General features: G+C 42.0%; 1 long non-coding RNA gene across 1 annotated transcript in view; it reads right to left on the bottom strand.

Moving 5' to 3' along the window:
* Nucleotides 1-25,486, bottom strand: part of LOC125486766 — a 134,801-nt gene that overhangs the window by 108,180 nt on the left and 1,135 nt on the right. The window contains exon 2 of the long non-coding RNA XR_007265389.1: nucleotides 16,846-16,941. This is a non-coding gene — a long non-coding RNA (uncharacterized LOC125486766). The remainder of the gene's footprint in view (nucleotides 1-16,845; nucleotides 16,942-25,486) is intronic.

The following is a 25,486-nucleotide window of genomic DNA, read 5'->3' on the forward strand; positions in this document are numbered from 1 at the left end:
CTGTGCGCGGGTAACTCTGTTCTATTTCTGTACAATGCCAGTTTCATTTTCCTGTATTTGAAAAGAGCATTCAAAAAAAATTAAATTTCCTTGAAGCAATTACTAAAATGTTCCAGCATATTCCTGGAAAAGGAGATGGAATCAGAAGGAAACTCATTATTTGTAATGCTCAAGTGCACAGGAATGCAGCACTAAGTCATGAACAGATTGAAAGCAAAACAGCAAATAGGGACATTTTAAAATCATCAGTGGGTAAACTTGGTTCAGATTACAATGGGTGGAGCTTGTGATCTTGTGATCTTGTTCCTTTCTACAGCTGGATAAATGTGTAGTGATTGGAACCAGGTTGCCCTCATTGACTATGAGGTCATTGGCCCAGGTTAACAACCCCAATCAGGAAAGCCCTGACTGACAAATATTAGCAGGAGATTGAATCTCCTCAGTTCAGGGGACTGTCCGTCTGAGTTGGTTGGCCACAGCCAGCATACTGTGCACAAGGAATTAAAAGTTGACTTGGTGACAGGATACCAGCTTCTGTTCAGTCATTTCAAATTGCATTCACTTCAAAATGTGATTTGTATTGGTTATTTCCTGATCAAACATGAAAAGCAGCAGCTGTTAACCTGGTTGATTTTACACATGATCAAGCAGTCAGAGTAGGCCTTTCAGCCTCTCCAAGCCTGCTCTCGTTAAGAGCTGACGAGACTGTAACCCGAAATCTGCATTCACGCCTACCCCCGATGACCTTTCACCCCCTTTGATTCGGTTTAAACTATCTAGCTCTACCTTAGATATTCAAGGGCTTTGCTTCCATTGCCTTTTCACGAAGAGAGTTCCAAAGAAATGTGTGAAAGAAAAAAGAAATGACTTAATCTGTTTGCAACTAATTTGACTTGTTAACATTTTAATTGCAAACATTTCCCCAGATTCTGTACTGTTCCGAAAAACTGAAATTCCAGTACGCAACAATAACCGGGGACCAGATTATTAGCCACATCGGCAAATGTTGATTAAGAAAACCCAACGTGGATTTGTTGCAAGAAAGTCACCTTTAACTTGCTGTAGTTTTTGGAAGAGATCAGATGCTTGATGAGGGTTATGCAGTTGATGTGGTGTCCACGGACAAAATGAAACAGGTGGAGGTGGAGCAGAAATTGATGGCTTGACCCTGTTTGGATCAAAAATCAAATTATGACTGTTCTTCAGAAATGGGGGAGGGGAAGGGGGTTCTGAAATAAATAGGGAGAGAGGGGGAGGCGGATAGAAGATGGATAGAGGAGAAGATAGGTGGAGAGGAGACAGACCGGTCAAAGAGGCGTGGATGGAGCCAGTAAAGGTGAGTGTAGGTGGGGAGGTAGGGAGGAGATAGGTCAGTCCAGGGAGGACGGACAGGTCAAGGGGGCGGGATGAGGTTAGTAGGTAGGAGATGGGGGTAGGGCTTGAGGTGGGAGGAGGGGATAGGTGGGAGGAAGGACACCTCCTCCTACCACCACGTTGATCATGACCCCACCCCCGACCACCAAACCATCATCTCCCAAACCATCTACAACCTCATCACTTCAGGTGACCTCCCATCCACAGCCTCCAACCTCATCGTTCCCCAAACCCACACCGCCCGCTTCTATCTCCTTCCCAAAATCCACAAACCTGACTACCCTGGTCGACCCATTGTCTCCACCTGCTCCTGCCCCACCGAACTTATCTCCACCTATCTGGACTCCATTTTCTCCCCCTTGGTCCAGGAACTCCCTACCTACGTCCGTGACACCACCCATGCCCTCCACCTCCTCCAGAACTTCCAATTCCCCGGTCCCCAACACCTCATCTTTACTATGGACGTTCAGTCCCTATACACCTGCATTCCCCATACAGATGGCCTAAAGGCCCTCCGCTTCTTCCTGTCCCGCAGGCCTGACCAGTCCTCCTCCACTGACACCCTCATCCGCTTAGCCGAACTCGTCCTCACCCTCAACAACTTCTCTTTCAATTCCTCCCACTTCCTACAGACAAAGGGGGTGGCCATGGGTACCCGCATGGGCCCAAGCTATGCCTGCCTCTTTGTGGAACAATCCCTCTTCCGTACCTACACTGGCCCTAAACCCTACCTCTTCCTCCGTTACATTGATGACTGTATCGGCGCCGCCTTGTGTTCCCACGAGGAGCTCGAACAGTTCATCCACTTCACAACACCTTCCACCCCAACCTTAAGTTTACCTGGACCATCTCTAATACCTCTCTCTCCTTCCTGGACCTCTCTGTCTCCATCTCCAGCAACCACTTAGAAACCGATATCCATTTCAAGCCTACCGACTCCCACAGCTACCTGTAATACACCTCCTCCCACCCACCTTCCTGCAAAAATGCCATCCCCTATTCCCAATTCCTTCGCTTCCGCCGCATCTGCTCCCAGGATGAGGCATTCCACTCCCGTACATTTCAGATGTCCTTGTTTTTCAAGGACCGCAACTTCCCCCCCTCAGTGGTCGAGAACACCCTCGACCGTGTCTCCCGCATTTCCCACAACTCATCCCTCACACCCCTTCCCCGCAATAACAACCAAAACAGAATCCCTCACGTACCACCCCACCAACCTCCGGATCCAACACATCATCCTCCGACACTTCCGCCATCTGCAATCCAACCCCACCACCAAGGACATTTTTCCCTCCCCACCCTTATCTGCTTTCCAGAAGGACCACTCTCTCCATGACTCCCTTGTCCGCTCCACACTCCCCTCCAGCCCCATCTCACCCGGCACCTTTCCCTGCAACCGCAGGCAAGTGCTACACCTACCCCTACACCTCCGCCCTCACCCCCATCCCAGGCCCCAAGAAGACTTTCCACATCAAGCAGATGTTCACCTGCACATCTGCTAATGTGGTATACTGCATCCGCTGTTCCCGTTGTGGCCTCCTCTACATCGGGGAAACCAAGCGGAGGCTTGGGGACCGCTTTGCAGAACACCTACGCTCGGTTCGCACTAAACAACTGCACCTCCCAGTTGCGAACCATTTCAACTCCCCCTCCCATTCCGCAGACGACATGTCCATCCTGGGCCTCCTGCAGTGCCACAACGATGCCACCCGAAAGTTGCAGGAACAGCAACTCATATTCCGCTTGGGAACCCTGCAGCCCAATGGTATCAATGTGGACTTCACAAGCTTCAAAACCTCCTATCCCCCTACCGCATCCCAAAACCAGCCCAGCTCGTCCCTGCCTCCCTAACCCATCCTTCCTCCCACCTCAAGCCCCACCCCCATCTCCTACCTACTAACCTCATCCCGCCCCCTTGACCTGTCCGTCCTCCCTGGACTGACCTATCTCCTCCCTAACTCCCCACCTACACTCACCTTTACTGGCTCCATCCCCGCCTCTTTGACCAGTCTGTCTCCTCTCCACCTATCTTCTCCTCTATCCATCTTCTATCCACCTCCCCCTCTCTCCCTATTTATTTCAGAACCCCCTTCCCCTCCCCCATTTCTGAAGAAGGGTCTAGGCCTGAAACGTCAGCCTTCCTGCCCCTCTGATGCTGCTTGACCTGCTGTGTTCATCCAGCTGTACACCTTGTTATCTCAGATTCTCCAGCATCTGCGGTTCCTACTATCTCTGAATCAAATTATGACTGATCTTTACCCCTAGGCTTTTCCAAACCAGTGTTCAAAGTACATGGTATGGGGTAAATTTGTCTTCAACTTCAAAAGTTTCCCTCAAGAAGTCAAAGATGGGGTGAAAAATGCAAGAAAGTATTACTTTGTATCTGGTGTGGTCTAAACAAGGCTGAATGATTGCAGCTACAGGTCTCCCTGGGAGTGGAGGAACAATGCAGAGTTTGATTGGAAAAAGTGAGAATAGGAAAGACAGAATCTGAGAATTTACTCCTCCACGCGCTAATTCTGCCTTTCTTGTGCAGGCTGTGCCAGCTCCTCCAATCACTGAGGATGTGTTACATCTCATGGTTGGTATACCTTTTTAAGAGGCACACTCCTGGCTTCAATGCCATATTACAGCATGTGGCCCAAGGGCATAATAAACTCATACTCCCTTTTAACTTGGATCACTTGAAGCATAACAGCACAGCATGCATCTAGTAGCGTATGTAACTTAATTGCTGAATACTAGCTAATAGTTAGTTAGCTGTAATATCTGTTGGATTCATCAATACCATGATATCCACGCTGAGTCCCTTACATTTAGGGAAATAACAAACATTGCCGCATCAGGTTAAACACCTTATTGGAGGCAAACTTCTATCAAATGGACCTCTTTTTCCTGGCACTTGCTGCTTCTCCAGAAACAAATCTATGATTGGAACATGGTGTGAAGGAAAGAATTTGTGATTGGAGGAGCTGATGCAGTTTCCTGTGTGACATGGTTAGCTACATTGACTGTGGACCTTTCGACATTAGAGTGATGTTATACAGCACAGAAACAGGCCCTTCAGTGTAACCAGTCCCCGCCATCCTCCAGGAGAAGGAGCAGTAAGTGAAGCAAGAGACTGGAAGGGGTAGCTGAGGCCAGGAGCAGGTCCCGTGGAGCCACCTGGACTGAGAATGTTGGGTTAGAAACCAGAATCTGGAATGCACTGCTTGGGAGGGGGGTTCAGGTGGGAAACCTCACAACGTTTTTAAAAAAGTATTTGGATGAATAATGTCAAAACATTCAAGGCTTTGGACTGAGCACTGGCAAATGGGACCAGTGTAGAATTAGAATAGTTTAGTCAGTGCAGACTCGATGGGACGCAGAGCCTTTTCTGTGCTGTATGATTCTATGACATGAGATGTGAGATGCTGAACAAATATTTTGCAACAGTGTTTACTGTGGAGAAGGATATGGAAGCTGGGGTCCTTGGGCAAATAAATAGTGATTTCCAATTGTCCATATTTTTGTGGGGTTGGGGGGGGTGGGGTGTTGGAGGTCTCAAAACGCATAATGGGGAAGAGTCCAAAACTAGAGGGTGTAGGTTTAAGGTGAGAAGGGAAAGATTTTAAAAGGGGCCAAAGCAGCAACATTCGTATGCAGTGGGCAATGCGTATATGGAATGAACTGCCAGAGAAGATGGTGATGGCTGGTACAATTACAATATTTAAAAGGCATCTGAATGGGTACATGAATAGGAAAGGTTTAGAGGGATATGGGCCAGACGTTGGCAATGGGACTAGATCAGTTCAGGATATCTGGTTGGCATGGACAAGTTGAACGAAAGGGTCCATTTCCCTGCTATACATTTCTATGAGTCATGAAAAATGCAGCTGGCCATTCTTAGGCAGTTACTTCCTATCTTCCAAAAGTAGCCTGATCCTCACTGTGTTAAAAGGTGAAGTCAGTACATGATATGGATGTTAGAGAACTGTGCATTAGAATTCAAAACTTGGGCTACTGCATGTTGCAGGAGTGCACTTTAGATTGTCCTAAAAATGTGAAATAAGCAGGGATATGGTGATGTTTATTTTCGCTCTAGCTAATGGTCATGTAATATGGAGAGAGGATTTGTAACAATGACTGAACTGGTTAATTTAACAATATCCATTTGACGCAAGGTGCATCAACTGAATCAACTAAAATTTAGTTTTTTTTTTAAGGCCAGCATAGAATTACCGGTAAATTCATTTAGGAATCAAATTCAGGCAAGACAAAGGGCTATTGTTTAAGAGCTCCCTGACAAGGAAATGTAGTGGTCAAATCTCCAGCTCCAGGTTAATACTAAAAATATACGCTGATCAAAGCAGGCAAGTGTCCTGTGTCTACTGTTATCAAAAGATAGTCGATGGTGTTTTAACTTCTGGGAAATCCAAAGAATGTGTTAAAACATTATAATATGCTTTCAAATTACTATCCAATATATTGATTACCCGAGTTTAAACCCATTTTGTATTATTTGAACATGCATTCTTACAAATTTCAAGAAGGGAATTTTAAACAGCTTGTTTCTCTGCATCAACGTGTTCCGAGTTGTAGTTACTTCTGCTACTGCATTGATGCAAGGCAGGTTCTGAAATGAAACTGGCAGTACAACTTAGAAATTACATCTGTGACACAGTAAACACAAACTTGTCTTTTCTCCTGCAAATGTCAAATTTCCAACCTCTTGCGTGTTGATTTCCACATTGCATTAGGTTAGCAGTTTCACTCTCAAATTGATTTCCTTGAAGAGATATGAAATCTGGTTTTCACACAGGATATATTACAAACCCGAGGTATTACAAGGGCACAGATGGCTGCTAGTCCAGCTGTGAATTTTAAAATCACTGTCTATAACAGCATGAGAGTATAGTAATCCCAGCTGTAGTCCCTTCAGATTTCTGAACAAATATCATCAGCCTCTTACCAAAGCCCTGGAACTGTCAACAAATACAAATGCACGAAAGCTCCTTGGTCTCAAAGCTCAGCCAAACATTCAATTAGTAGCATAACTCAGGTCAGTGGCCACACATCGCCCTAACCTGGCACCAAGATTGGTACCTGTGGTACAACCCAAATCTTGCACTTTGCCTCTCCACTTTCAAATGCAACCTCATTGGAAGAATAAAAGATGCAGTTCCACGTGACTACACCTCCTCGGGTGGGTGGGGGGGGGGGGGCCTTTGTTAATTAGTGGCTCTCCATGCAATCACTGCCGTGCCACTAGAAAAAGCACGGGGGTTGTGGGGGGAAGAGGAGGAAAGAGAAGGCTGAGCCAGATCAGCACAGGGACAACACAACCAGTTAGTGCACAGATGGAGAAGACAGCAATTTATAAAGGTGGGGGGGAAAACCAAATCAAACCACAAGAAAATGAGTCAAGAATCTTCAGGATAAAAAACAGAATGGCTCATGTAAGCTAGAATTAAAACTAACGTTACTATAATTGCCAAGTGCTTCTTGCATTAGATGGAATATAAAATTGTTTAGGTAATCTGAACAAATGGCAGTGTTCAGGTAGTTGAGGCTGCTAGTGTGAATCAGATTAACAACAAACAGCACAAAACTCAATTCCCATTCCAGCTGAGGTAGACACGGTCCTCCCTTCTCACCCTACCCGCAGTTTGTTTTTTAAAAAGGTATATCGTGGCACTTGGCTGTAGCTGAGCAAATAATTGTCATGGGAAAGAGCGGGAAAAATAAAAATATGCTTATATGAAGTAAATTGACTTGCTGGTAAGAGTAAAGAGTTAAATTCACAAACCTTTACCAGAAAGATGGACAAATTTGGTATCATCTGCCCAACGAAGTCTTCATCCTCCAGACACACTGACTGTAATCGACTTGCACACTCCTTCTTAGAAAGCCTTAATTACCACTGTGCATGCCATCAAGGCACTGATTTCTGAACTCTTTCCCCAGCAAGGTTTTGATGTGAATATCTATCTACAAAAACCTTCAGTTTATCACCATTGTTTCAGTTTGCTGTGCTCTCTGGAGTCAATCTCTCATGATTTATAAATAACACTGATTACTAATTGCCACATTTTAAAGGCTCAACGCAAATTTTACATGCAATTGCATTAAATTCAGTTCAAAAGCTTTTCTAATGTAAGAAGGATAGAAGCTTCCCCATTTTGGCTTGAGAAAAAGCTCCTACTGCTCGTCACCAGTTCTGTAAAGGAACGTTGACCAATTATATAAAGCATATTGCTGAGCTGGGGAATATGTGGAAAAAGTAGTTATTCCGAACCATTATTCATATTTTTCTCTCTCTACAGATGCAACCTGAGTATTTCTTTCATTTCTTCTTCCAGATTTCCAGCATCTGGAGTAGTTTGCTTTTGTTTCGGTGAATCAAGTCCAAGACTACTGCGATAATAAAGCCAATTAGACATGTGTGAAATTCTCATAGAAACATGTACTCTATCTACCTTTCATTAATCTTCCCCTCAACAGTGCTCCCTACCCACAACAGTAACATTTCTAGGCAACATAGCCTCTGTTTTCTGCAAGTACAAACAGAACCTTGTATTTACATTTTTACTCGCAATGCCACACTTTACAATACTGAGCATGTCCCTCATCAAATTTTTTGATGGTACTTATCAAACTTGCTTGAATGCGCTGACAAGACCCAGCTTCCACTATCAGAGTCTAATACACACTTAGAAACAATGCATCAGTTTCATTCGACATAGTAAAATATCCTGAACACACACTGCAGAAGGGCAATTGTATAAAATCTTATTACAGTGAAAGTTAAATTTCTGCTGTTTATCAACAATGATTGCTGTTTGCATTGTCCTGTTTCAGATCTTGAATCGATGTATTAGCGTTGTGATTCATTGCAGCTAGGCACAGGCAATAAATGCTGGCCAGCCACGAATGCCCATGTCCGACGTGTGAATTAAAAAAGACACAATCTGAAGGTTGAAAGCAAATTCTGCAAAGACTAGTCATGTGACTTGGAGAATCAAACAAACAATCTGCTTTTATTGTTACCCCCTGAAAAACATGCAGCCAGGTAAAATGTTGTGGACACATCTGTAATCATGAAGTTTAGTAATATTTTTGCTCTTGCTTAATGATACTGTTTAAGAAGTGCGGCCAGTTAGATCATTTCACGTCACGTGTCACTGAAGTCCTGCAAGAATTATGTCCTTTATAAGGATCTTCAGGCACAAGCAGAAAAACTGGGATTTTAAAATAAAACAAAGATATCCAGTATTCACAGTGAGCCACTTCATGTTTTTCAAAGGGAAATGACATTTGGGATGATTCTCAGAAATATAACTTTTTTTTTTGAAATTGGAAATGGACACTTGATGTTTACAGGAGGACATAGCCATCAGGAAAGCATTTTTCCTGGTATCCACAACTATTCAGTTTTAAAAGAGCAGTCTCCCTAAAAGATAGTAGCTCTTTCACCTTTGACTCGTAAGCGTTTGGGTCCAAGCGCTACTCCAGAGATCACTCTGGTGAAGATCATAGAATTATAGAATCTCTATAAAGAGGCCATTCAGCCCATCAGCTCAGCACTGACCCTCTGAAGGGCATTCTATTCAGCCCAACCTTTTACCTATGACCCTGCATTTCCTATGGCTAATCCACCTAACCAGCACATCCCTGGACTCTGTGGGCAATTTAGCATAGCCAATCCACCCTAACTCCCACATCTTTAGACTGTGGGAGGAAACTAAAGCACCTGGGGGAAACTCACGCTGACGTGGGGAGAACATGCAAACTCTACATAGTCTCCCAATTGAACCTGGGTCCCTGGCACTGTCAGGCAGCAGTGCCAATCACTGAGCTTCTAATGCCATTTATTTTGGATGAGTTGTTAAACCGAGGTCCCGTCTACGTTTTTGGGTAGACATAAGGGATCTCATGGCTATTTGGAAGGAGAACAAGAAAATTATTGTGACTTGGTCGATGTCTAAATAATAGATAATGTCACAATAATCAGATTATCTGGTTGTTCCCCTATTGCGGGACATGGAGAGATTGTTGCGTACAAATTAGCTTTCACATTACACCAGTAACTACACCTCAAAGTAATTAACACACTACGAAGTGCTTTGGGACATCTTTGAGAGATCAAACAGTTCTGAACCTGTTGTATAAATGCAAGGCTTTTTTAAAAATGCATTTTAACAACATTGTCCAAAAAATTCTCCACAACACTAATATTAGCAAATTACACTATAAAGCTTTTTGCTTGGCATACAAATCTTGTCCAGGCAGTGTAGCATAACTATGCGGTATTTCTATAGCTTTCAACTATCTAATGCCAAAGAAACTATGGAGGGGAATACTTCATTGTTTAAGTGACCTAGTTCATAATAATGTACTGTTCATGGGTCCCTATCGTGTAAATAACCAGTACAAGTCTCCAAGAGAATCTAGATCACTTTTTTCTTTAAATTATTAAACAGATTCCAATTTTTAATCTGCGAGGTTGGGGACATTCCCACGGACAGAACGGAGGTGTTCCACAAAGCGGGTCACTCAGTCTGCGTTTGGCATTGCCAGTGTAGGAGAGGCTGCATTATGAGCAGTGAGTACAGTAGATTAAACTGAAAGAAGAGCAAGTGAAATGCTGCTTCACCTGGAAGGTGCGTTTGGAACGTTGGACCCGGTGGAATGGATGAAGTGAGCGAGTAAGCATTACACCTTCTGCGGTTGTATGGGTAGGTGCCATGGGGGAGTGATGGAGGAATGGACCAAAGTGTACTGGACAGTATGACCAAGTGGATAATTATCAAAGCTGTGAAGCTAACAACAGCCTTGCGTGAGGAATCTGAAGACTTTGGTATGTGGAAGTTGTGTCTAATAATAGATCTGAAAGAAATGGTCTTCATAAAATGAGTCTAACTAAACAAACCATGTAAACCACAATCATGTCCTGTCCAATGAAATGAAAACACCTCTCTCATTACTACATTGGTTCATGCGGTTATGATGTTTTCTACTGGGAAAGGTCATGAATGCTTCCAGTTTATTTTAATAGTCGCATAATTTGTTTAATATTCTACTTGAGTTAAAAAAAATCTAACTGAACAATTTTCAGTGGAGGCATCAGCAAATATATGGACAGTTAGGAAGCAAACAACATGTATTTAAAACTAAGCTTAATAGCAGGAGCCCCAAAATTCTTAACATCTCAATTTGTTAGTCTCTTCAAAAGGCCAAATGAAAAACCAAAAAGAAATCAGGCAGCAATTACTAGTCAGTAAGAAATAGAAGGTGAAACAGGATTGAGAGGTAAGAATTTGAGGACTTAACTGCCAAAACCTGGGGCTTTAATTTGGATGACCCTACTTTTGGGTACAATGAGCAGATGATCAACTCCCCAGTCAACACAAGGTTAGTGAGTTGTCTAAATCAGTGCATTCAGGGGGAAAAAAACAACTATATTCAGGTAATATTGCTAAATTGTCAGATACTACAGCTTTTAAGTAGTCTTACATTTGCTCTTTACATGTTGTACAATTGATAAATTATGTACACTACATAATTGTTTTAATTTTTGTTTTAATTATAAATATTTGGTAGTTCAACTTGTTGACTGCAAAAATAAGTTGATTTGCGGTAATCGATCTCCCAGTTTATGATCTTATAGGTGACCTTACAGAAGTTTATAAAATCTTGAGCGGCATGGATAGGGTGAATAGCCAAAGTCTTTTCTCCAGGTAGGGGAATCCAAAACTAGAGGGCATAGGTTTAAGGTGAGAGGGGAGAGATTTACAATGGACCTAAGGAACTACTTTTTCATGCAGTGGGTGGTGCATGTATGGAATGAGCTGCTAGAAGGTGTTCTGGAGGCTGATACAATTACAACATTTTAAAAGGCATCTGGATGGATAAATGAAGAGGTAGTGTTTAGTGGGATATGGGCCAAAAGCTGGGAAATGGGACTAGATTAATTTAGGATATCTGGTCGACATGGACGAGTTGGACTGAAGGGTCTGTTTCCGTGCTGTACATCTCTATGACTCTATATCCTCTGAACAAAGATTATGCCGGTTCTCTCAATCAGACACATGGCTTCTTTATTCTACTTGCTCTGATATTTACGACTGACCAATCAGTTGAGAGTAACTGAACAACACTGAATTTACAAAGCATAATCAGTGATGATCTTTGCTGAGTAAAGCCAAAAACACCCTAAGAAATCTGAATAGTTGATTTATTATAAACACAAAAGAATAACTGCTTGTCATTCTTTAGGAACTTCCAGCTATCTGTTCCTTAAAGAAGAAAGGCAAAGATTTTATGCTAAGAAAGATAACTGAACTCTCATTTAGTACAAAACACTGCAATAAAGGGAAAATACTGAGAAATGTTGGAAATCTGAAACAAACACAGAACGCTGGAGAAACTAAGTAGGTTCTGGCAACATTTGTGGAGAGAGAGAAACAGACTTAATACGTTAATTCTGGTTAGAGTCAGAGATGGACCGAATACTTTCCCTTCATCGGCAGCGTTCTGCAGGGATTGTTGTCTCTGTAGCACCTACAAAACACCTCCATTCTGTGCAAAGGAATGACCCTGCCCCCCAGTTGCTTGCCATTTCAATAAAGCACCTTGCTCTCATGTTAACATTTCTGTCCTGGGCCTGCTGCAATGTTCCAACAAAGCATAATGCGAGCTCAAGAAACAACTCCTCATTTTCCTCTCCAGGCACTTTACAACCTCAAGGTATCAGCATCAAATTCAATAACTTCACAAACTGATCACTTTACATGTGCCCTCCATTTTTCTTACATCCTTCCCCCATAGTCGTGTTGTGTTTGTACCTTGTTTATTTTGTGCTTTGTAGCAAGGACTAAGTCCCTCCATTCCAAACTTAATTATATCCTTTTTACATCTTTTCTTTCCTTTTTTGACTGTTAACAACTCCTTTGTCTTTTGCATTTGGCCTCTATACCACCCACTGTCTTGCTCATACTCTGCCTCTGCCAAAAAGACAAAAAAAGAGCCTATTTTCCAACAACTTTCAGTTCTGAAGAATAGTCATACCAGACTCGAAACACTAACTTTGTTTCCTCTACAGATGCTGCTACACTGGTTGATTTTCTCCAGTGCTCTGTGTTTGGTACAAAACTGTAGAGATTGGAACAAGCTTGGCCAACTGGATCTCAGAGTATAAGATCCCCAATTGGCCCAGGGTTAACAGTCCCAATCAGGGAGCTGTGGCTGACAGATATAAACAGGAGTCTCAGAGATTCTCCTCATTCTAGGGACTGACTCTGAGCAAGCTATTCAGGGTCCACATATGGTGCACGTGTAAATAAAGGGTGATTTGATGACAGGATACCGGCCTTCATAAGTTACTTCAAAAACAAATTTGGAAATTAAGATTTTAACTTTGAATTTCTGTGCAATGGCAGTCTCCCATTTATTAACTTATCAATGAATGCAACTGACAATAGCTTGTAGGGGTTTGATAGCTTTAATGTGTAAATTTTTACAAACCCATTGCCAGATGAAAAATCTGGAGGTCTCACAAGCATTAATTTCCAACCTCTGTCTTTAAATATATGTCTCTTATTCATTCACAGAATGAGGGCATCACTGGCTAGGCCAGCATTTATTGGTAATCCTGAATTGCCCGGGGGGCAGATGAGAATCAACCACATTGTTGAGGGTCTGGATGTGACTCCAGGACATTAGAGAATCAGAAGGGTTTTTCCGACAATTGATAATGGATTTATGGCCACTGTTAGAGTCTTCATCCCAGATTTTTTATTGAATTCATATTCCACCATCTGCCATGGTGGGATCGAACCCAAGTCCCTAGAACATTACCTGGATCTCTGGATTAATAGACTAGCAGTAATACCACTCGGTCATCAGCTCCCCTCCACAGTATAATACAGTGAAACTGTCTTGGAGGGAATGGTCAATTAAATTGTAATTATACTGCCATTCTTTCACCTGTACAAGACCTTGGCTTTCATAGTGAGAGGATTTGAGTACAGGAACAGGGATGTCTTGCTGCAGTTGTATAGGGCCTTGATGAGACCACAGCTGGAGTATTGTGTGCAATGTTCGTTTGCTGATCTGAAGAAGGATGTTCTGGCTATGGAAGGAGTGTGACAAAGGTTTACCAGACTAATTCTTGGGATGGCAGAACTGACATATGGAGAGAGACTGGAGCAGTTAGGACTGTATTCACTAGAGTTTAGAAGAATGAAGGGATGGTCTCATACAAACACATAAAATTCTAACAAGACCAAACAGGATAAACACAGGAAGGATGTTCCCCAGGACTGGGGAGTTGAGAACCAGGATTCACAGTCTAAGGATAGGGTGTCAGCCATTTAGGACTGAGATAAGGAGAAATGTCTTCACCCAGAGAGTGGGGAGCCTGTGGAATTCTCGGCCACAGAAAGCGCTTGAGGCCAAAACACTGAATGTTTTGAAGAAGGAGTCAGATATAGTTCTTAGAGCTAAAGGGATCAACAGTTATAGGGAGAAAGCAGGAACATAGTACTGGGTTTTATGAGCATTTGCAGATGGCACAAAGATAGGTGGTTGGGCAGGTTGTGTTGAGGAAGTGGGGAGGCTGCAGAAGGACTTGGATTGGCTAGGAGAGTGGGCAGAGAAGGGCAGAAGGAACACAATGTGGTAAAGTGTGAGATTATGAGCTTTGGTATGAAGAGTAGAAACATAGATCATTTTCTAAATGGGGAAAGGCTGTGGAAGCCTGAAGTACAAAGGGACTGAGGAGTCTTAGTTCTGGATTCGCTCAAGGTTAATATGAAGGTTTAGTTGGCAGTTAAGAAGGCAAATGCAATGTTAGCATTCATTTTGAGTTGGATAGAATACAACAGCATGGATATACTGCTGAGGCTGTATAAGGCTCTGATCAGATTGCATTTGGAATGTTATGAAGAGTTTTGGGCCCCATATCTCAGGAAGGATGTGCTGGCATTGGAGGGGGTCCACAGGAGGTTCACAAGAATGATCCCAGGAATGAAGGGTTTGTCATATTAGGAGCGGCCAAGGATTCTGGAACTGTACTCGATGGAGCTTAGGAGGATGAGGGGATGATCTCACTGAAACTTAGAGAATATTGAGAGGCCTGGATAGAGTTGTCGTGGAGAAGATGACTCCACTTGTAGGAGAGACTAGGACCCGAGGGCACAGCCTTGGTGAAGGGACAACCCTTTAAAACTGAGAGGAAGAGGAATTTCTTCACCCAGAGGGCGGTGAATCTGTTGAACTCACTGCCACAGACTGTTGACATCAAGTCATTGAGTGGATTTAAGACATTAATTAAATTGGCTCATCGTTAGTAAGGGGATCAAAGGTTACAGGGAGAAGGCGGGAGAATGGAGCTGAGAAATATATCAGCCATGTTCAAATGGTGGTGCAGACTCAACATGCTGAATGGACTAATTCTGCTCCTGTATTTTATGGTCTTATGGACAGTTATGATCATTTTGAATGATGGACCAGACTCCAAGGCCCAAGCAACTTACTCCTTCTCCTATTTCCTATGGCTCTAAGTTTTTCCACCAAGCTGAGTGCAAAAGTATGACTCAGGAATCAGGTTATAATCTGATACTTGTGCACACTAAAAGGTATTAGTACAAGACTGGTTCCCTTACATTAATTTCAGAAAGACAAATTATAACCCCAAATTAAATTGCAGCCAAACTAGGGTTTTAACAACCGTACTCTTTAGCTTCCAGTTGCAAGTTAGAAGATAAAGATCAAGAGACACACAGCAGGAAATTTGTTTGACCCAACTCAGTATTCATGAAGGAGGTTATTATATTGTCTATTAAGGAGGTATTGTAGCATTTTGGAGCTTCAGGTTCAAGTCCTGTGCTGGGACGTAATGTTCAATGAAGATAATACGATCAACCACGTTGAATGTCAATCTGCAAATCCTTCAAACATACAGCAATGCAGTTGGTAAAAACAGGACTGGGCCCAGGTTAGCAAAATGAGGAAAGGAAATGGAAGCCTCCATCATCACTCTTCTTAGCTCTACATTACATGGAAAAGTACATGTTGCCACAGCTCCTTGGCAGACCAGGCAGCTTAATTAGTTGGATGGATCAGATTTGTGCCAACACCTTGGAAGTTGATGCCTGTTCTAGCTGGGCCTAAATTTGCAACTTGCCTTCTTGCCCTAATTGTGGTGAGGATTATGGTGCTGTGGGTCAGACCTGAAAATATTCAGACAGAGAGCTCAAATAGTAGTTACCGAGGAAAATGAGGAGGCCTTATGGCCCCTCAAACCTAGTCTGCTTTTCAATTAGATCATAGCTAATTTTAAATCTGTCTTTGCTCCGTATCTCTTTGGATCTTTGGCTAACAAACATCTCTCGGTTTCAGTTTTAAATTAACAATCAAGCATCAATTGATGTTCACAGAAGATAGTTTCAAACATCCACCATCTTTTGCATGAGGAAGTATTACTTAAATTTACTATTAAAATATTTGTTTCTCATTTTTAGACCCTGTCTTAATCTGAGGTGCCCCAGTCAGCAGAAATAGTTTCTTTCAATCCACCTTTGAACTTCTAAATTCTAACAAATATAGCTCTGGTCATGTAAACTCTTCCCTTAACTTTGCCTTGAATTAATCTGGGGCCTTAAACAAAAGTAGTAACAAACCAGTAACAAAACAATGAAAAATAACTTCTATTTATTTTCCAAATTTATTATTCCTAACAACTGTCACAGACTGCTTTATTTACACATTTCAGTTTTCCCCTCAATCCTTACCTACCTTTTAATCATTGTATCCTTCTGAACTCTAGAATACTTACTTAAAAGTATCTCCCTCGGTTACCTCCTTTCAAGATGTCCAATTTCACCAGTTTTTTTTATTCATGACCTAATCTTTGGTATCACAGTTTCTGGTCCTTTTAAGCACTGCCTGCTTCCGGAATGTTTAGTTTCTTTTAAATACCTAGAACCATCAGCTCAAGAACAGGCCATACTATCCAACTGGTCCATGCCAGCATTAATCCTCCACATGAGCCCATTCCTTACCTTTTGGCTAACTCTGCCAGCAAAAGGCTATCATGTGATTTGAACAGTGTGTCAGACTCACAATCTTAGCACCGTGGACTAACTACCTGATGCAGCCTCTGAATTACATCTGCTGACCAAAAAAACAAACATTTAACATGTGGGCTGACCAGTGTTACTGCTGATAATTATACAGAAGGCAGCTGCTTGTAGCCATTGCCCAACTCTCTCCAACGTGCACCAGTATATAACCTTCACCATATAAAGCTATCATCTTAATTTACAGATCTGTTTACAAGTTCTGAAAACTACTTTCATCAACTTAATGCAACACAATTTAATTCCTAAGTTTGTTCTTCCTGCCTTAACCACTTTATTTACAAAGTGATGGCATTAACCAATAATTACAGAACTGAACATTGAAATTGGACAAAGCTTTGGAGCTTACCTGAATAGAAGATATAACTTTGCAATGATGACATGCCAATAGCCACAGGAAGGCACTAGGTCAGTTCACTGACAGAGTTGGATTTTGGCTTTCTTGCTGAGAGGAAAAAAAAATAAAAAATATGAAATAGTAGAAAGCAGTGGCTTTTTTTCTCAGAAGTTAAAACTACATTTTGGAAATCTATGCTGTCTGAATTTAAACAGTTTTGCCTCCGTGGAGTTTTCTGCACATAAACAGCCCTGGAGTTACAGCATGCAGTCTCCGTCAGTATTCTCGAAGGCCTCAATAACAAGAGGAAACCGCAAAAACTGGAAAACTTTGTGGACACCAGCAAAAATAACCATTTAGTTTTTATAAGTTTCCCTTTGGTAAAAGCAAAGTAATTAAAGAGAAAGGAAGACAATATCTCCAAGAAGTTAACAGAGCTCTGAATAACTGGAGTTCTTTTGGCCCATTTCACAGCATAACATTGAGGTTAACAGAATGAATCAGAGTATTAAAGCTGAAACTTCTCTTGCAGAGTAGCATTAAGGAATTGACTGACTGTGAATCAACACAAGTATGTTTATGCTGGAATCAGCACACACTGTAAATGATTCACCTACCCCAGCACAAACTCAAACTGTACAACAAATTAAAAACCCTTGCTTAGTGACAAGGTGGCATAGTGAGTTCAACGCATTCCTTTAGCACCTGGAATAGGAATTCATCCAATGATTTCTATGAGTTCTAAGGATACTATATCATTCAGGCGCTTGAGTGAAAGAGCAGGTTTTACATTGCAAAACACTGAATTCAAAAGTGAGGAAGTGATGGTTTAATCATACAGAGGCCTGCTTAGACTTATCTGGGAAACTGTCTTCAGTTTTGGGCAAAGTGCTATACTGCTTTTAGGAACAGTTCAGTGCATATTTATTGGAATAATGCCACGATACCAGAACTAAGAAATATGAGATATAAACGTGGTTTGTATCCTATTGTAGTTAAAGGTTGACAGGTGACTTTAGTGAAGAGTTTAAAACAATGAAAATCTTAATCAAACTGAATACATACAGAGTGGAATTTTTCCACTTTCAAAGGGCTTTGTGTGAGATTTACAGCACCCAGTCTGCTGCAGCTCAAGAAACTTTTCTCATGCAATTGTCCAGTCTTTACCTCATCAATGATGTAGCCGGGCTCCTCAATGCCCTTCTCTTAGTATTGTAGAGCAGGACAGGTGAAAGAGCTTACCACTGTCAGGACCTTGTGGTGTTTCTCCTACTGGAGCTACAGTTAAAGTCCAGCTCCACAGTGCATGCCAGGAACTGCTCCCTACACTGTGGCACTTCACTGAGAAGACGGACCAGAAAGGAATGCTGGCTCCCTATTTCATAGACAGGGGCCTGAAAGGGCTAGTGAAGAGGAAGCAGCTCTTTTCCCTGCTGATCTCCAAAGGAGGCCTGGACCCAGACAGTCCCCAGCAGTATGGTGTTCTGGGTTTAAAAGTTACACCCAGCACTGCCAGAAGTAGGTCGGTGATCTCCACACCTTGTTATCTCAGACTCCAGCATCAGCAATTCCTACTATCTCTCTGTGATCTTCAATGTTCTGCAGGGGAAGTATGACTATCTTCTCTCTATTACCTCACATTCACAAGGCCACCATTTGTCCTTAACTCTGTCACTGCAGACACATCTCACCAAGTCTCATGGACTATAACCCCTCACTACTGCATGTCTCATGTCCACTCAATGGTGTTCAGCTATTTCCAAACCACTAACCCTTTCAACCCTTAGCACTTCCTCCTCCCTTACTGAGGACGCCTCTCCAGCTCCTGTGTCAATACTAATCACTTATCCAATCATTTCCATCATTACTCAATACCTCAATTTGTCTGATTGCAGGATATGTGGCTTACCCCAAGGCAGATGGCTCCACAAAGTGTAATCCCTGGACAGATTTCACTTGTCGTACAGGACCAACCTGTGGCCCAATCGCTGAACAGCAGGGATACAAATCTCCAGACTCTGGTAGAACTAAGCACCAGACTGACTGTGGCCATCCCCTAAGGTGGAATCAGACAAGCCTCTGATTGACTGCAGCAGTATCCCCTAATTAACATAGCCCCCCCCCCCCCAACCCACTAAGGATTAGCTCCCCCTGTCACGTTGCCATTTGTTTGAAGCACATATAGTATGTTTGCTCTGTAAGCTGCTGGCTCATATTGGGGCTGTGATGTCAATGTGCTGTATCGTAATATGTCAACTCCCTTGATTGTTCCTCGTCAGGACTAGCTGCCTGCTTCTCCTTCTCTGCTAAAAGGCAATGCAACAAACAGAGGGGGCAATGGCCTCATTAGAATTATCGCAATACTATTAGTTTAGAGATCCAATTAATGTTCTGGGAACCTGGGTTTGAATCTCATCATATCAGAAGATGGAGTTTGAATTTGATTAAAAATCTGGAATTAGTAAACACCCATGTCCATTTTGGAGGAAACTGCCATCCTTAGCTGGTCTTGCCTACATACGACTTAAGACCCCCAGCAATGTGATTGATTCTTAACTACTCTCTGGACAATTAGGGATTGGCAACAAATGCTGACCTAGCCAGTGACGCCTGCTTCCCATCAACAAACAATAAAACAAAGAGCCTGGCAGCCTCCAAGTCTGTGCATGACTGTAAAGAAAATCAATGCTAGGGCCAAAAGGTACATCGCATATGGAGAGATGAGAGTGTGCCCAATCGCATCAGTGATCTAGCAGAAGCGCGCAATCTTAGGTATACCTGAGTGGTGAAGGCCTGGAGTGGTGTGTGAGTCAGTCTGTGAGCAGGCATGATGATATAGTGAGCCTGGGGGTTTGGTGCTGCTGACTTGTGTGGATGATGGTTTGAGGAAGTTGGTGCCCATGGAGTATACGTTGTGTGTTGAAGACAGAGTTGGATGAAGCAATTGGCAAATTGCAGCCACCAGGCACCTATATGTCAGGAATTGGCGCTGGCTATTTCTCACGGAAAGCAAAAGAGAATTGGAAGTGGTGTAGAAATAAGCTGAGCTGTGCTATTAGTGAGATGCAAATGCATGGCAATAAAGGCAGTAACCATTCAATGTGAGAGATGTGTGATTCCAAAGTTGCCATTTAAAGCTGGAGGGAAAAATCAGAAACCTAATGTTTTGAAGTCAAGATTCTGATCTTTTTTTTCTATTCTTGCCGTGTTTTCTCAGGCTGGTGAAGCCCAGAACGGGAGTCTGGCTGCGGCATGGCATGGGGTAGTGAAGCCTGGACCGGGACTGGAGAAGGAAAAGTTAGACTCTTTTTTTAATTATCTTCCTTTTTTGTATTTAAGTTACTGAGAATAGCACTGATGCATAGTGATGGTATAAACTTTCATATAAAATAAAGCAGGGTAGTTGTGGTGGGTGACTTCAATGTTTCTCCTACTGACTGGGACTCCCTTACAGCCAGGGACTTGAATGGAGAACAATTAGTTAGATGTGTCCAAGAGGGCTTTTTGAGGCAGTATGTTGATAATCCAACCAGAGAGGCGGCCATACTCGACTTGGTCCTGGGAATGAGCCAGTACGGGTGATTGACGTTTCAGTAGGAGAGCATTTTGGGCTGAGTGACCATAACTCCATAGTGATTTCAAGTAGCCATGGACAAGGACAAGAGTGGCCCTTGGGTGAGGGTGTTTAATTGGGCAACGGCCAATTACATCCAAATTAGACAAGAACTGGGGCATGTGGATTGAGAGCAGTTATTTGAGGGCAAAACTACATTTGGCATGTGGGAGGCTTTTAAAGACCAGTTGATTAAAATGCAGAACATGCATGTCCTTGCAAAACTGAAGGGTAGGAATGGCAGGATCCAGGAAACATGAATGACAAGGGAAATTGTAAACTTAGTCAAAAGGAAAAAGGAAGCATACGATAGGTCTAGGCAGCTACAAACTGACAAAGCCCTTGAGGAGTATACAGAAATTAGGAAGGAACTTAAACACGGAATTAGGAAGGCTAAAAGGGGCATGAAATGTCTTTAGCAAACAGAGTCAAGGGGAACCCCAAAGCTTCTTATGCATATATTAGAAGAAAGTGGGTAGCAAGGGAAAGAGTAGGCCCCCTCAAGGACAAAGGAGAGAAGTTATGTGTGGAGCCATCGGAAGTGGGAGAGATCCTTAATGAGTACTTTGTATTGGTATCCACCGAGGAGAAGGACATGATTGATGCTGAGGTCAGGGATGAGTGTGTGAATACTCTAGAGGATGTCAACATATTAAAGGAGGAAGTTTTGGGTATCCTAAATTGCATTAAGGTAAACAATTGCCTAGGGCCAGATGGGATCTGTCCCAGGTTACTGCGACAGGCAAGGGAAGAAATAGTTGGTGCATTGGCAGATATCTTCACATCCTCCTTGACCACAGGCGAGTTTCCAGAGGACCGGAGATGAGCCAATGTTGTTCCCTTGTTTAAGAAAGGAAGCAGAGATAACCCAGGAAATTACAGGCCGGTGAGCCTGACATCTGTGGTGGGGAAGCTTTTGGAGAAGATACTGAGGGACAGGATATATGCACATGTGGAAGAAATGTTAGCGACAGGCAGCATGGTTTTGTACGGAGAAGATCATGTCTCACCAACCTGATCATTTTTTTTGAAGAGGTGACAAAGATAATTGATGAGGGAAGAGCTGTGGGTATAGTTTATTTGGACTTTAGTAAGGCATGTGATAAAGTCCCACATGGCAGTTTGGTACAAAATCTAAAATCACATGGGATTCGGGGTGGGCTGGCTAGATGGTTACAAAACTGGCTTGGTCATAGACTACAGAGGGTAGCGATGGAAGTGTGTTTTTCAGAATGGAGACTGGTAACTAATGGTGTTCCACACGGATCAGTCTTAGGTCCTCTGTTGTTTGTAGTATATATGAATGATCTGCAGGAAAATGTGGGTGGTCTGATTAGTTAGTTTGCAGATGACACGAAGATTGGTGGAGTTGCTGATAGTGCAGGATATAGATAGATTGGCGACCTGGGCACTGGAATGGCAGATGGAGTTTAATCCAGACAAATGCAAGGTGATGCAGTTTGGAGGATCAAATTTAGGTGTGAATTATACTGTTAATGGCAGAACCCTTAGGAACATTAACATACAGACAGATCTGGAAGTGCAGGTCCACACTTCCCTAAAAGTGGTAACACAGGTGGTCAAAGTGATTAAGAAGGCATACAGCATGCTTGCCTTCATTGGCCGGGGCAGGGAGTACAAGTGTTGGCAAACCATGTTGCAGCGATATAAAACCCTTGTTAGGCCGCATTTGGAGTATTGTGTGCAGTTTTGGTCACCACACTATCAGAAGGACATGAAAGCTTTGGAGAGAGTGCAGAGAATGTTGCCTGGTCTCACGGGCACTGGCTATGAGGAAAGGTTAAAAAGACTAGGATTGTTTTCACTGGAAAGATGGCGGCTGAGAGGAGACCCGATAGAGGTCTACAAAATTATGAGAGGCACAGATAGGGTGGATAGTCAGAGGCTTTTTCCCAGGGTTGAAGTTTCAATTACAAGGAGGCACAGGTTCAAGGTGATAGGGCAAAAGTTAAGGGAGATGTGCGAGGAAAGATTTTCACGCAGAGGGTGGTAGGAGCCTGGAATGCACTGCCAGAGGAGGTGGTGGAAGCAGGCATGTTGGCGGCATTTGAGAGGCATCTGGATGGCTAAATGAATAGGGAGGGAATGGAGAGATACAGACCGAATAAGGGCAGAAGGTTTGTTTTTTAGTTTAGTCAGGGCATGATGATTGGCACAGGCTTGGAGGGCTGAAGGCCTGTTCCTGTGCTGTATTTCTGTTCTTTTCACTGTATTTTATATTGAATATATGTGACAATAAAGGATTCAATTCAATTCACCTTTCACGCCATTGTCCACATGCTCAAGGGAGAGTAAAATAGAAGTAATTTCTTCCGGTGAGATGATCCAAAATGGTGAAAAGGAAAAGGTGGTGATTATCTGATAAGACACTTAGGAACAAAATCTGGAAGCACTCTTCATATGGTAAACAGTTGAATGCTCTCTCTCCTTAGAAGGGCTATGTCAACTAAATGTTCAAGACAGATGGGTTAATTTCATAAGGCAAAGTAATGGAGTGATATAGGGCAAAAGTAAGTAGGATTGAGGTACACATCAGCCAGGTCTAACTGAAGGGAAGAACACTTCCAGGTGACTGAATATCCTACTCCTTTCCCTATGCTTCAGGTGATTTAAAAAATAAATCAGTGAGAAGATAAAACAGTCAAGGCATTTTAATTCACTAATGAATACAAATTAACAGATAAGACAATTCAACTCCACCACTTTGGGATCAAAATGAGTCAAAGCGAGAAGTAATTTGTTCATATTGAAACAAAAACATTCTTGTGAAGTTGTATACTTAAGCATTGAGGGAGGATATTTTCCATTCAACAGTTCTCTTAAATAGATTTACAAATTTTGTGACATGGGGGAAAGCTTTCCCATTGTTAGTTCAGTATAAAAGGAAGTTTAGCTCACAAGCAACAGTGCTACAATTGGACCAGGAGTAAGTAACACTGACAGTTTGTGCCAGAGTAGTAAAATATTTAGAAACTTACTTGACAAAGTGGTATACCAAAAGTACATCATACAATCACTTCATCCAGCCTAAGAAAGTCCAACATCACCCAAAGCACATTATGGACAGTTTGACCATTTAAGTATCCATCATATTATGCCTCCAGCAAAAAGACAGTGAATTGTATATGGAATGACGGCAAAAAAAAATTGCTGCAAATATAACCTCATGCTCCAGAGGATTTAATCAGATAATAATCTCTCTCAGGGATGAGGTGCCTGGTTTTCAACCAATTAAACTGCATTCTTACAACCCATGATGTTGCCTTGACTATGCAATATTCACGCTCTGGATTTTGAATGCTATTTTATATTTTCTAAACAGCATGCAATTTCTTTTTAATAATATACTTTTTAATATACTTCACATCCATGTATTGTATTTCCAAATATGTATAATGTAAGTTAGCTTTCATCATTACTGTTCAATACCAATCACACTTGCTTCAACCTTCAGATATTTGTCAACTTCCATTATAAAATTTAAATTTAACAATATGAATGTCCGACAGACACAAAAGGCAAATCTGATGAGTAATAAACATTGATTAAGTCTACTACACCAAAATCACCTAAGTTTCTTCAATTTTACTGTGAATAGTAAATGATTGAAAATCATCATCCATGTGTATTTATCCACATAAATTACATGCAGTTTATCGCTTAATTTTCATAACACACTTTCTAAGAAGAATCGGCAGCCTTGTTTTATTTGGAAAGAAATGCTGTGCTACACTACATTCCACAGTTCAACGTCTAGCCAATTCTTTGCTCTAAAGTCCACTATCATGGAACTTTTTCTTGGTTCTGGGTTGAATCTCTATCATAGAAGAATTCAGACAGTAACACATTCAAAACATTTAAAAGATGGAATCATTGCTTAGCCTGCTAATGATTTATTTAAAGACAATGCGTGCCCAACAAGCAAACAGTAGTAACTACCAATGAATAACCAGCAAAGTAATAACTAAAGATGCAAGGATTTGTGAAAAATCCCATCTGATTACTTATAACTACAGACAGCTAGAAGCATCTGGGTGTCTGAATAAGCAATGCTTATGTGTATAATGGAGGTGGTGGTGGAGGGTAAAATACTGTATGAAATATGTTTCAACATTGAGGATTTGAGACAGCATCACAAAAAAAACAACACAAAAACTTTGACTTTAAATTTCAAATGGAAGTTGCACAAATACTTGATGGGGAAAGAAAATCACATGGATATAGGGATAGAGGCGGGAACTAGACTTTCAAATGGCCTCCATTTGTGCTATATTTTACTATGGTTCAAGAAGTGCACCCAAGTGAAAGCAATTTATTCAAGTGATCGTAATTCTACATATTTATAATCCATGTAATCTAAAACAAGCCATTGTAATACGCAGTAAAAATAAGTCTCAACTTCAGCATGTCTGCACATGCCACAGAGTCTGATGGTGGAGTTAAATGCCTACAATATCCCTCTCTGTCTAACCATGAGGAAAGAATTAAAACAAAGATTTGCACGTCAGACAGTACAGTTTACTCTGCAGTGCAAGCCATCTGGGAGTTGAGATCATCTTAACAAACTATTCAAATTCTGCACATGCTGTTTATATTGCCATCTTAACCCCTCCATAAATTCTATCTTGCAACAGATTGCGCTCATAAAAATTTTAGTACACAGGAATTTAGCGCTACAGACCCAAATTAGTTCATCATTTTCATGATACAAAAACAAATATATCAGCCATCGAACCCAATTAATCTTCATCGTTTTTAACCTTTATATCTCTCAGCAAATATACATTGAAATTCATTTTAAATGCTTTGACTGATCCACTTCAGTAATCAGTAGTGATTGTATATTTTGTATTCTAGGAACTCATGATAAAGCATTGTAATATTTTTCTTTATGCTGATCCCAAAGGTATGTCCCATACATTGTCACATAAGCGACATAATCTTAAACTATATCATCTGATCATCCCCTCCCTATTCCTTAGCTTTACCTCAAGTCTTTGACCAGCATCCCTGGCATAT

Source organism: Rhincodon typus, chromosome 33, assembly GCF_021869965.1.
Source record: "Rhincodon typus isolate 14 chromosome 33, sRhiTyp1.1, whole genome shotgun sequence".
Lineage (NCBI taxonomy): Eukaryota > Metazoa > Chordata > Chondrichthyes > Orectolobiformes > Rhincodontidae > Rhincodon > Rhincodon typus.